Source organism: Mustela lutreola, chromosome X, assembly GCF_030435805.1.
Source record: "Mustela lutreola isolate mMusLut2 chromosome X, mMusLut2.pri, whole genome shotgun sequence".
NCBI lineage: Eukaryota > Metazoa > Chordata > Mammalia > Carnivora > Mustelidae > Mustela > Mustela lutreola.
This window is the reverse complement of record NC_081308.1, coordinates 57,050,398-57,060,394: the sequence shown is the minus strand read 5'-3', so window position 1 is coordinate 57,060,394 and position 9,997 is coordinate 57,050,398. Positions and strand designations below refer to the sequence as shown.

Genomic DNA, 9,997 nt, shown 5'->3' with positions numbered 1-9,997 from the left:
GAGGGTATTATGCTTGGCAAAATAAACCAATCTGAGAAAGACAACTATCATATGATCTCCCTGATATGATGAAGTGGAAATGCAACATAGGCAGTTTGGGGGGTACGAAAAGAAAAATAAAAGAAGATGGGATTGGGAGGGACACAAACCATAAAACACTGAATCTCACAAAAGAGACTGAGAGTTGCTGGGGGGAGGTGTGTTGGGAGAGGAGGGTGGGGGTATGGACATTGGGGAGGGAATGTGCTATGGTGAGTGCTGTGAAATGTGTAAACCTGGTGATTCACAGACCTGTACTCCTAGGGATAAAAACACATTATATGTTTATAAAAAATTTTAAAAAATCCATTAAAAAACACATATTGCAAGCCCAGAGCTAATCTCATATTCAATCAAAAAAGTTTGAAAGTTTTCAACTTAAAGATCAGAAACAAGACAAGTGTGTCCACTTTCACTACTCTCATTTGACATAGTACTGGATGTCCTAGCCAGAGAAACAAGGAGCACAAAGAAATAAAAGACTCCAAAAAAAAAAAAAAAAAGGAGAAATAAAATTTTCCTTTTTTGGATAGCATGAACTTACATGTAAAAAAATCCTAAAAACCTCACAAAAAAATTTGAATAAACAAATTTAGTAAAGCTGCCAAATACAAGATCAATATATAAAAGACAAGAATTTTGTTTTGTTTTATTTTGTTTTTAATGTGGAATGATTCCCAGTTTTTCATGTCATCCTTGTTCAGTGATCACGCTAATCTTCTCTGCATCATTCCAATTTTAGTATATGTGCTACCAAAGTAAGCACAAGACAGGAGCATTTTTACACTCTAATGATGAAAAACAATCTAATTCACAATAGCATCAAAAATAATAAAATACTTAGGAAAAGTTTTAACTAAGAAGATGAAAGATCTGTACCCCATAAACTATGACATTGATAAAGAAAAGAAATTGAAGGAGACACAAATGGAAAGATAGCGCATATTTATGAATGGTAAGAATTAACATTGTTAATATGTCCATACTACCGAAAACCATCTGTAAATTCAATTCCTATCAAAAATCCAATGTTAGGGGCACCTGGGTGCCTCAGTGGGTTAAGCTGCTGCCTTCGGCTCAGGTCATGGGATCGGGCCCTGCATCAGGCTCTCTGCTCAGCAGGGAGCCTGCTTCCTCCTCTCTCTCTGCCTGCCCCTCTGCCTGCTTGTCATCTCTCTCTCTGTCAAATAAATAAATAAATAATCTTTTTTAAAAAATCCAATATTATTTTTTGACAGAAGTAAGTAAAGAACCCTAAAATTTATATGAGACCAGAAAAGACAACAAATAAAGCAGTTCTGAGAAAGAATGAAGAAGAGAAATTACACTTCTTGATTTGAAATTATACTACAAAGCCCTCAAGCTCAAAACAATAAAATATACTGGCATAAAAACAGACCAATAAACAAGTAGAACAGAATTGAGAGTCCAGAAATAAATCCTTTCATACAGTCACCTAATATTTGACAGGGGCCAACATATGTAATGGGTAAAGATAGTCTGTTCAATAAATGATATTTAAAACTGAATAGTCACATAAAACAGTATGAAACTGGAGCCTTATATCACTCATAAATCTTAACTTGAAATAAAGACTTAAATGTGATGCATGAAACTAAATTTCCTAAAGGAAAACATAGGAAAAATTCTCCTTGACATTGGTCTTGCCAATAGTTTTTTTGGATACCAGACTAAAAAAACAAGCAAAAAAACCAAAAATAAATAAATGGTATTACATCAAACTAAAGTTTCTGCATTGCCAAGAAAGAGAGAGAGAGAGAGAGAATAAAAACACAATCCACAGAATGGAAGAAAATACTTACAAATCTTATATCTGAAAAGAGGTTAATAACCAACAGGTACAAATAGAAAAAAATATAGAATTTAAAAAATAGCAAAAGGATCTCAATAGACTTTTTTTCAAAAAAGTTATATAAATAACCAACAGGAGCATTAAAAAGTGCTCAACATAAAAACTCAGGGCAAAGTCATTATGTTGTTGTTGTTGTTGTTTACTTCTGGAAAACACAGCAAGATATTACTACCTATTAGAATATATACTACCAAAAAATTAAAACTAAAAATTTTGGTAAATATTGGGGAAAATGGGGAACTTATGCACTGTGATAGGGATATAAATTTGTATGGAAAACATTATGGAGATGATTCATATTATTAAAAGTAAAATTACCATATGATTTAGCAATCCCACTTCTAGGTATATATCTAAAGGAAACGGAGTCACTATTCGAAGACATATCTGCACTCTTATGTTCATTATAAAATTATTAACTCTAAGCAAGAGATGGAAATAGCTTCAGTATCCATTAATGGATGAATGAATAAAATAAGTATGGTAAATATATACTATGGAATACTACTACTTAACCATGAAAAATTAAGAAATACTGCCATTTACAACAGCATGGATGGATCTTGAAGGTATTATACTAAGTGAAATATTTCAAAGATTTTATATATTTTTTAAATTTATGTATTATGATATCCCTTACATACAGAATCTGAAGAAAAGGCAAACTAATAGAAACTTAGAGTTGAGTTGACAAGGGGTGAACCTGGGGTGGAGTAAGGTGGTCAAAGGGTACAAACTTGCAACTATAATATGAAAAAGTTCTGGGGATCTAATGTACAGCATGATGATCATAGTTAATAATATATACATACTTTTTTATTGTGCTTCCCTTTATTAAACTTTGCATATATCACACTCTTACAAGTTGAAAGTTTATAGCAATCTTGTATAAAATAGGTCTGCTGCCACCATTTTTCTAACAACATTTGTTCATTTTGTGTCTCTCTGTCACATGTTGGTAATTCTTGCAATATTTCAAGATTTTTCATTATTATTGTATTTGTTATGGTGATCTGTGATCAGTAATTATGACCCACTGAAAACTCAGAACTAGTTTACTTAAGGTATATACATTGTTTTTCTTTAAAGACATAATGCTTTTGAACAGTACAGTACAGTGATTATTTTTTATATGCACTGGGCAACATAATTTTTTATATGCACTGGGAAACCAAAAAAATAATAATAATTTGACTTAGTTTATTGAGATAATCTCTTTATTGAGGTGGTCTGGAACAAAACCCACAAGAACTCTGAAGTTTATTTCTACACATAAAAGATGCTAAGAGAGTAGATCTTAAAATTCCTTACGATACATGCATAAAAACAGTGACAACTATATGAGATAGTAGATGTATTAACATTTTTATGTAGATTATATTGCAATACAGATGTATACCAATTTATCAAATTGTACAAAATTTACACAATGTTAAAAGTTTGCAAAGTTATAAGAAATCATTTCTTAAATTTACAAATTATAATATGCCGATTATTTTTCAATAAAGCTGGAAAAAACTTTTTGTAGAATTAATCTATTTTTCAAAAAAGGAAGTAAGGAAGTAGAAACTGCAACTAACTCTGAAATAATAGAATATAAAATCCATTTTAGTTATATACACTGTGACAAAAACTATTACTTAGTTTACAATGAAGGAATACTTATGAAGCATGAAGGATGGTCTATAAATAAGGCTGAAAGAGCTCATTTTTAAGGTTTAAATTTAAAATCTTCTTTTGAGATACTAAACTGACCACCCAGTTTTCCAAACATAAATGTCTTAACTACATGAATTTATTTCATACAACTCTATAATCTAATTTCATAAGAAAGCAGCATGCAAATTTTGAATAAGACAGACTTGCTTAAGTTTCTTTACGTTCAACAGAAAAGAATACTTCCCTAAAAATAAATAGAAGAAAAATCAGCATATTTATCATGATAATTATTATTCATAATGAGATTCATATTGAATTAGGGAATATATATCCTCAGGGGGGGTAAAGTAAAATGAAATTTATTTTGGTAAATGTGTCTATGAATAGTCAATACAATGCCTCAATATAAATGAATATTATCATTTTGAACGATTTAATTACTATTATTAGAATTATTATAAGTATAAAAATAGCTATCATTTTAGCATGGAATATGAGACTCTCATGCTCCATGCTTCATTACAGCCACACAACAACTCTGCATAATAAGTATTATCATCACCATTTCATGGGTGAAAAAACTGAGGCTAACACAATTTAGATAACTGGTTTATGATTACATGGCTAGTAAAGATGCATCACACTAATTTAGGCTTTATGATTTCAGAATTGTACTCTTTCCACTGCACATTCTATTACTCTGTAAATACTTGGCTTGTTTTCATTTAGTTCTTCAATTTTATTCATGTGGTGATGGCTTAAAGCTTCATTTAAAGGAAGCTTAAAAAATTCATTTAACCAAAAGCTCCCAAGAATTAAAAATGTCATGGATCTAATGTAGACATGGATATCATTAGTTAATGGGTAACTATATATTTTCCACTCTAGTGAGATAACAGAGTATTTTTCTAAGTTTTAGTCTCTGAGTGTTAAAAAGGACTTTGTTAAAGTAGAAATATTTAGACAAAGGTGATCAAAAGTCTAGATCAGGTCACCTTAAGAGAAATATTAGGAAACTGAGGAAACAAATGGAGATTTGAACACTGACCTATGATATAATGAATGGTTTAAAGTATTTAGTAGAGTATAGAAAAGCCCTTTAAAGCCTGGTCTTAGCCTAGCATTGCAGCTTCTGGGATATCTGTCTATCTATCATCTATCTATCTATCTATCTATTTGATATAAACTGGAAAACTTTTTTAACTTAAAGATTTTGAGAAATAGAACATAATCAGCACCATAGAAGATCTCTTTATGATAACAACCTAGCCCCTCCTCCCAGTTTGTTAATATTCTCTCTTATTTAATGTAACATTGTGCAAATATACCACTACTGATCTGCCGTTATGAATGAAATAACTATAATCATCTGTTTGCATATCCTGGTGAAAATATTCATTTAGTTCCATGTTGTATATCTAGGAATGGACCAATTTTTTTTATTTGTATTGTTAAGTTTTCTAAATATTGTCCAACTTACCTCAAATGTTTTTATTATGGGCACTGTCATTCTTTCACATTCTTGCAAGACATTTTTACTGTTGCCCAATACGGTAAGTGTGTAATAGTATGCCATTCTAGGTTTTAATTTAATTTTAATTTAATTTAATTTAATTCCAGATTCATAATAAAGATAAACAGTTTTTATATATGAGTGGCCATTTGGATTACCCTTTCTGTAAAGTACATGCTCAAATCTTTTGATATCTTAACATTGTGTCATACTGACTTCTTTAATAGTAGATTTTCTGAATGAACTTTTAGCTGTGTAGGTCTTCTCTATTTTATTTTGAACTTGTTTTCATTTCAAAAGCTTTATATTTATTTCCATAATATGCTTTTATTTTTTTTTAAAGATTTTATTTATTTATTTGACAGAGATAGATCACAAGTAGGCAGAGAGGCAGGCAGAGAGAGAGAGGAGGAAGCAGGCTCCCTGCTGAGCAGAGAGCAGGATGCGGGACTCGATCCCAGGACCCTGAGATCATGACCTGAGCTGAAGGCAGCGGCTTAACCCACTGAGCCACCCAGGCGCCCCATAATATGCTTTTATTTTGCTTTGTCTATTATCTATACATTTATATATTTATTTATTTATTTATTAGCAAGCAAGAGAGAGCAAGCGAGCGAGAGTGCAGGGAGGGATAGAAAAAGAAGAGAAAAGAATCTTAAGCAGGCTCCAGGCTCAGCACAGAGCCCAACTCTGGGCTCTATTTCATAACCCTGACATCATGACCTGAGCCAAAATGAAAGAAATAAAATAAAATTAAGGTGTTAAAAAAAAGGAAAAATAATTGGAGGTTTAATTAAGTGAGCCACCCAGGCACCCCTGTGGTATCTTAAATTACCTGCCATATCTTTAAAGTTCTAGAGTATCCATTTGGTTCATTTATAAAATCTTTCTCAATATCATTTTTAGTTTCAGTTTTTTGTTCAATTTGCTTCCCCTCTCATTTCTTTGAGCAGAGTAATCAAGCCATTTTACAATCTTTATTGATCATTTTAATATCATACTTAATCCCATTTTGTCTATCAAATCTTGTTAATGGTTTTTCTTTGCGTGCTTTGTTACACTTTGCTATGTTCAAGACATTATATTTGAAACTCTTATTGAGTAGGGATAATTAAGAGCTATCATAATGGTATGGTCCTCCTTGGCAGGATTTTCTCTTATATCTGAGACTCTACAAGACAATCATACTCCAAATTCAGTGACTGACTTTCTCAGTTTACACAGAAGGCAAGGTAGGCTCTAGTCTTATTTCTGCTTCTCCTTGTGCTTTGGGGATCTCACCTTAAATTTGGGTTGTACCAAAGTCCTCAAACTTGATTGCTGCTGGATTTTGAATTTTGTTTTTCTAGTATCAAGAGTCTATTAAAAACACAGCTCAGTGTGTTTTAGCAGTTTCAAATGCTCTCATAGCTAAAATGGCTTCAGGGCATATATCTCTAGGCTCTCATTGTATTTCGTAATTTGGCCCAGTAATCCCTCTCTTATTTTTATAATCATTCTGATATTTTTAACTTTAAAAGCTATTTTGTCTGGATTTTTAGTTGTCTTAAGTAGGAGTTTTTAGATCACCATTACTAGAAGCAACATCAAATATACATGAAAATATCTGCAGTAGTTTATCACATCTTTATGGCTTCGAAATTCCATAAGCTGAGGCATCCTTCTCTAATCACTTAGACAAACTCCAATTTACCTTTTAAAACAACACAAGAATTGCTTCATTTAAGAACATGTTCAGGGATGACTCTTCCCCACTGTTCTTACCAACATTCCCACGCACTCTTTGCTACCCACACCTTGTTTTTGATCTTTCATTTGGTATATCAGCGTCACCAGGATTTTGCTCTAGTGTATTTTTGTCCTTTAGAGCTTTAATTAAATATTAATTCCATAGAAAGTCTGTCCCTTTTCTTTCAAACCTGGGTTAGTTATTTCTTCTCATCCTTTGTCAGAAGTTACTTTATTAGAGAAACTTACAGCTGTATTGTGACTTTGGAGCCTTTACAGTTTTTTGACTGGAAAAATCTCCCACCCTTGAGATCTTTACACAGCTTCATAACTGATATTATTCAGAAATCTGTTCAAAACAGACTTTTTAAGGGAGTCCTTTTCGGACCACTCAGTTAAAAAACCTCTTCTCAATCACTGCTCTTTTTAAAATGTGCTTATTTAGTTCAAATATGCATCACTATTAAAGAAAAACCAGTACAATTTTTTTTTAAGTTGGCTTACCTATTATCTATCTCTCCCATTAAAATGATTCCTCTGGGCTAGGGTTTTGTTGTGCTCATCTTAGGCCAGGCACTCAATAAATTGTCTCTGAATGATTGAATTGTTTGACTCCCTTGCTAGATTCTCAACTTCATGAGGCCAAGGATTGTTCTATTCAGTTCTTCTTTATCCTCAATGTCTGTTATATTGCAGTCACTTACGTGACTAATGGGAAAAATCACAGAAAGAAAGAGTTAAAACTACAGAAAAACCCTGTAGGTTCAATAACACAAAGCTTTCTAAAAATTATTTAGCCCAGGAATTGAATACTGGCTGCACTTTTGATTATTTTTTAAATGATATTGAATTTAATTTAAATGGAAATACTTGAATGGTAGAATAATTTAAAAATTATAAAAGCAACTTGTTCCTTAAAGTAAGAATTATATAGGGCTTGCTTTAGGTAGCATAGACAGTTTCACAATATTTATTCTTCCAATCCAGTAGCATGGAACATTTTTCCATTTCTTTGTGTCTTCCTCAATTTCTTTCATGAGTACTTTATAGTTCTCTGAGTATAGATTCTTAGCCTCTTTGGTTAGGTTTATTCCTAGGTATCTTATGGTTTGGGGTGCAATTGTAAATGGGATGGACTTCTTAATTTCTCTTTCTTCTGTCTTGTTGTTGGTGTAGAAAAATGCAACTGATTTCTGTGCATTGATTTTATATCCTGACACTTTACTGAATTCCTGTACAAGTTCTAGCAGTTTTGGAGTGGAGTCTTTTGGGTTTTCCACATATAGTATCATATCATCTGCAAATATTTGCTGATTTGAATGCCTTTAATTTCCCTTTGTTGTCTGATTGCTGAGATAGGACTTCTAGTACGATGTTGAATAGCAGTGGTGATAATGGACATCCCTGGTGTGTTTCTGACCTTAGTGGAAAAGCTTTCACTTTTTCTCCATTGAGAATGATATTTGCAGTGGGTTTTTCATAGATGGCTTTGATGATATTGAGGTATGTGCCCTCTATCCCTACACTTTGAAGAGTTTTGATCAGGAAGGTGTGCTGTACTTTGTCAAATGCTTTTCCAGTATCTATTGAGAGTATCATATGGTTCTGGTTCTTTCTTTTATTGATGTGTTGTATCACATTGACTGATTTGCAGATGTTGAACCAACCTTGCAGCCCTGGAATAAATCCCACTTGGTCGTGGTGAATAATCCTCTTAATGTCCTGTTGAATCCGATTGGCTAGTATTTTGGTGAGAATTTTCGCATCTGTGTTCGTCAAGGATATTTGTCTATAGCTCTCTTTTTTGATGGGATTCTTGTCTGGTTTGGGGATAAAGGTGATGCTGGCCTCATAAAATAAGTTTGGAAGTTTTCCTTCCATTTCTATTTTTTGGAACAGTTTCAGGAGAATAGGAATTAATTCTTCTTTAAATGTTTGGTAGAATTCACCCGGGAAGCCGTCTGGCCCTGGGCTTTTGTTTGTTTGGAGATTTTTAATGAATGTTTCAATCTCCTTACTGCTTATGGGTCTGTTCAGGATTTCTATTTCTTCCTGGTTCAGTTGTGGTAGTTTATATATTTCTAGGAATGCATTCATTTATTCTAGATTGTCAAATTTGTTGGCATAGAGTTGCTTATAGTATGTTCTTATAATAGTTTGTATTTCTTTGCTGTTAGTTGTGATCTCTCCTCTTTCTTTTTTTTTTTTTTTTAATTTTTTATTTTTTATAAACATATATTTTTATCCCCAGGTCTGTGAATCACCAGGTTTACACACTTCACAGCACTCACCAAATCACATACCCTTCCCAATGTCCATAATCCCACCCCCTTCTCCCCAACCCCCTCCCCCCGGCAACCCTCAGTTTGTTTTGTGAGATTAAGAGTCACTTATGGTTTGTCTCCCTCCCAATCCCATCTTGTTTCATTTATTCTTCTACCCACTTAAGCCTCCATGTTGCATCACCACTTCCTCATATCAGGGAGATCATATGATAGTTGTCTTTCTCTGCTTGACTTATTTCGCTAAGCATGATACGCTCTAGTTCCATCCACGTTGTCGCAAATGGCAAGATTTCATTTCTTTTGATGGCTGCATAGTATTCCATTGTGTATATATACCACATCTTCTTGATCCATTCATCTGTTGATGGCCATCTAGGTTCTTTCCATAGTTTGGCTATTGTGGACATTGCTGCTATAAACATTCGGGTGCATGTGTCCCTTTGGATCACTACATTTGTATCTTTAGGGTAAATACCCAATAGTGCAATTGCTGGGTCATAGGGCAGTTCTATTTTCAACATTTTGAGGAACCTCCATGCTGTTTTCCAGAGTGGCTGCACCAGCTTGCATTCCCACCAACAGTGTAGGAGGGTTCCCCTTTCTCCGCATCCTCGCCAGCATCTGTCATTTCCTGACTTGTTGATTTTAGCCATTCTGACTGGTGTGAGGTGATATCTCATTGTGGTTTTGATTTGTATTTCCCTGATGCCGAGTGATATGGAGCACTTTTTCATGTGTCTGTTCGCCATCTGGATGTCTTCTTTGCAGAAATGTCTGTTCATGTCTTCTGCCCATTTCTTGATTGGATTATTTGTTCTTTGGGTGTTGAGTTTGCTAAGTTCTTTATAGATTCTGGACACTAGTCCTTTATCTGATATGTCGTTTGCAAATATCTTCTCC

The 9,997-nt window shown here is 33.4% G+C and overlaps 1 non-coding gene across 1 annotated transcript; it reads right to left on the bottom strand.

The window, feature by feature from the left end:
• Positions 1 to 698: 698 nt before the first annotated feature.
• LOC131822330 (U6 spliceosomal RNA) lies at positions 699 to 805 on the bottom strand. The gene has a single exon (XR_009350207.1). It is a non-coding gene; the product is annotated as a U6 spliceosomal RNA (small nuclear RNA).
• Positions 806 to 9,997: the final 9,192 nt, after the last annotated feature.